Below are 3,832 nucleotides of genomic sequence, written 5' to 3'. Positions count from 1 at the left end.
GCCGGTCCGGAGAGGCCGCCGGTCCGGGGTGGCCGCCGGCGCTGCTCCCGACTCGCTGACCGGTCCGCCGCGGGGCCCGACCGCCTTTAAAACCTTCGCGTCTCCTCCCCCCGCCCGTAACCCCCCTCCGGGGCCGGGCAGGGGGCGGGCGCGGGGCGGGGCGGGGCGGGCGCGCCGTCATGTGCCCCCGAGTCGGCCCGCCCTCACTTTCTCGCTCCTGTCCCCCCAACTCTCTGTCCTGTCCCCAACTCGAGCCCAACTTTCTCTGTCTCCTTGTCCCGAATCTTCCCGGGACCCAAACCCAACCCAACTCCCTCCTCTGAGTCCTGAACTCGAATCCCAGCCTGGGTTGTAAGTGTAGGCGTTCCCGGTGGGGTATAGGGTGGGAACAGGGGGTCTCAACGCCCATCGCGGCCTCTAAGTCCTGCGCCGGTGAGGGAAGGAGCAATCCTGGGGGGCCATGGGCGGGGGTGGGGAAGACGGAGGGGGGGGCTGGTCCCAGGGCTACTCGGGCTGCGAAGGGGGCCTGGGTATTCGCATATTCTAGGATCCCACCAAACAGGAATCCCCACTTCCTCCAGCTCCAAAGTGGCTTCTGCAGCCTTAGGAAGTTCCTCCATTTATCCCACCCAACGCTGTCCTGCTGACATCGGAGAGGTTTCCTACCCTAGCCCAGGTGGTCCCTGGGTCTGGGTCCCCTTCCCCCACTCCAGACTTCCCGGCATCCCCTCCCCAGGGCCTCTGGGAAACTCCCCAGCTCCTAGAGAATCGCTGGGAGAGAGGCCCTCCCTCCTTCCCTGCGTGCGTGCGTGTCTTTCCCGCCTCATCCTCCAGCCTCCCCTCCACCAGGAGGAACACGGAGCCATTGTTTCCCAGGACGGGGCTCTGCCTCAGGGCCTGGCCTGGTGCCCAGGTGGGGGGCCGGGAACAAAACTCAGCAAAGGAGGGGCGGGGTGCCCTCTGCCGCCAAGCCAGCCTCCTTAGACATGCCCAGCCGCCACTTCCCCCTCTCCAGGACAGGGCAGGGGCTGAGTACCCCCTGCCACACCCTGGCAGGCTCTAGAGCCTGGCACACCCTTCTGAGACCCTAGTGGGCACTGCTTCGGGGAATGGTTATTCCTACTGTAAAAAAGCTTTACATTTCCCATCTTTGGGATTCTTCACTCAACTCCTGGTAGGAAAAAGGGGTGACCTCCCCTTTGAAATAATGTGCCAGGGTGGGGAGGGCAGCAGCAGGCCCAGGCAGAGGACTGGAGGGACTGGTTGGGCACCTCTGGGTCACCCGCACCCCATAAATCCTCCAGAGCCCCCATTTCCTCCAGTTCAGCTCAGCAAGCTCCCATCTTGGATCTTGGGGTATTGGGGAGAGTGGGCGGAAGCCACACCTGGCTGCCATCCACAGGGCCCATCCCTAAGCCCTCCTGGGTCTTTCTTCCCTGTGGGGCCCAAAGGGTAGGCTGGCCCAGGCTGCAGGATCTGACAGGTTGGGGCAGGAGGGGCAGAGCCGCCCATAGGGCCCTGGGGAAGATTTGGGGTGGCACAGAATTCCCCAATGTAGGGTGGGGCCCATAGTGGCTACAGACTGCTGAGAGGAGTCAGGTACCCCGGTTCTGGATCTCACAGACCCAGGTGCATTTGTTCAAAAACAAACTGACCAGATTACAAGTGGCAAAAAGTTCAAAATGTCAGCTTTCTGCCTCATCCCTCCAGGACACTGAGTACTTCTGCCCTGCACCTTCACCTCCCCAGGAGGCTCAAACCCCAGACCCAGGGCTCTACTAGGGACACCTACTATCACAGTGCAAATGGCCTATCTTTAGGGTCAAGGTCTCCTCCATGCTGGCCTCCGAGGATACCTGCCTTACTTCTATCAGACTCCACTTAATAATTGAAGCCTGATCATGGAAGGTCCTCCAGGAACCCCAGCCTTTCCACTGGGTCTCCCCACATCTCCTCCCACAGGCCCCAGTTATGAACTTGCCCGTTTATCCAGAGGCAGCAGCCAACAGAGATAGAAGCAAACCCACCAAAGTGTCTACCTGATTCCATCACACAATTGTAGAGGTTGGGGGGTGAGGAGGGCAGGTGGCACAGAGCATGTGTGCACCCCACACACACAAGCCCCCATTCATTTATTCTACATTGACTGAGCGCTCGCCTGTCATGTGCCAGGTGCTACTCTCGGCACTGGAACACAGAAAACAAAATGGAAAAATCTCTGCCCTCGTGAAGCTGACATCAGTGTGGAAGCCAACACAACACACAGAATAGGTGTAAAAAAAACCACACAGCGTGCTGGGTGGTATGTATTAAGACATAGCTAGCCAAAATTAAAGGAGCAGGGAGCGAGCGAGGGGGCCTCCGAGGAGGGGGTGGCATTTGAACAAAGAGTTGGTGGTGGAGAAGAACATCTGGGCATGTTCCCTTATAGCGCCAGCCCAAGCACGGTTTTGCGGCAGAAGGCCTTAAGGGATCCGTGGCACCCTTAACCAGGTGCCCGAGTCCCCAGGGACAGGCCCCAGGGTGACTCAGGAGTATGGATGGTGTCCCAGGCTGAAGGAGCCGCCAGCCAATGCAGAGGCCTCAGGTGGGAGCGTAGCTGGTGGGTTGTTTGTTTTCAGTTCATTGTTGTTTTTGTTTTCATTTGTTCTATTATACCTGGCGGGTTTTTTTTTTGAGAAACAGCAGGTCCTAGAGGAGAGGAGGAACAGAGTGGAAGCGGGAAAAGCGGAAAGCGTTCCAAGTCCTTACTCCCCAGCTTTTCAGCTGGATGATCTTGGTCAAAGGGATCGCACCTCTCTGAGCCTCAGTTTCCCTAGGTGTGAAATGGGGCTGAAGACGTGGACCTTGTGGTTACTGTGAGGGTTTGAGATGAGACGGGGTGATGTCACAGTCCGAGGCGGGGGTGGGGGTTCACTGAGCACGTGCACACAGATACAAGCACCCAGGGTGGGGGCTGGGGGCGCTGAGGTCCAAGGCCTTGACGGGCTCAGCAGCCCCGTAGGTCACCCCGCCGGCATGCAGGGCCGCCTGCCGGGGCCCATGGCAACGCTGCACACAGAGACATCAAACAGGCCCGGCCGAGGAAGTCCCACGTCACTGTGGTCAGGATGGCTCCTCCCAGCTCTGCCCCTGTTCCTGTCTGCACTCCTCCATACCAGTTAGGGCCCCTGCCTCCCGGTCACCCTGGCGACTGACTGTTATGGACTAAGCGGGGATCCCATCACCTGCCCCCCTCCCCCAAGGCTCCAGCCACTCCTCAAATCGAGGAAGGACATTACATGGTGGCCCCAGCTCTCTGGCACCAACCCCTTCATTCACGCATCCCAATCTGGTATCCAGAGCGTCAGGAGAGATGTTTGTTGGCCATCCACTCCTGATTTCGAGGGCAGAGGGATCCCAGGTAGCGAGAGACCCCAGCCAGGTACCAGCGACCCCAGCCAGGTGCCAGAGTCCCCTAGGGAAGAGTCTCAGTGTTGTTCAGGGCACAGTGGTGTGAGTCAGGAATAGCCCCCCAGGTCAGGTCCAGCCACTGCCCTGGGGCTGACTCACCGCCCACGCAGGGCCCAATGACATCACAGCCTGGCCGGCCACCCCGACTTGGCACGGGGCCAGGGGAGGGGGCGTCCAGGAGGTGCCACAACTGGCTGCCCCGTCCCGCCAGGCTGGACCTGCACCGCCGCGCTAACGAGGCGCCCTCCTGGGGGGTCTCCCCTTAATCTCATCCTCCCTTTCGCGGGGATTTCGGGCCCCAGCCCCTCTGACGTCACTGGGGGTTGCTATAGCAACCGGCGGAAGTTCCCAAATAAAATTACCGCGGGCGGGTTAAGTT

This window comes from Elephantulus edwardii, unplaced genomic scaffold (assembly GCF_000299155.1).
Source record: "Elephantulus edwardii isolate Elephantulus edwardi_28Jun2011 unplaced genomic scaffold, EleEdw1.0 scaffold00296, whole genome shotgun sequence".
Taxonomy (NCBI): Eukaryota; Metazoa; Chordata; class Mammalia; order Macroscelidea; family Macroscelididae; genus Elephantulus; species Elephantulus edwardii.
Note: the sequence above shows the minus strand (reverse complement) of the source record.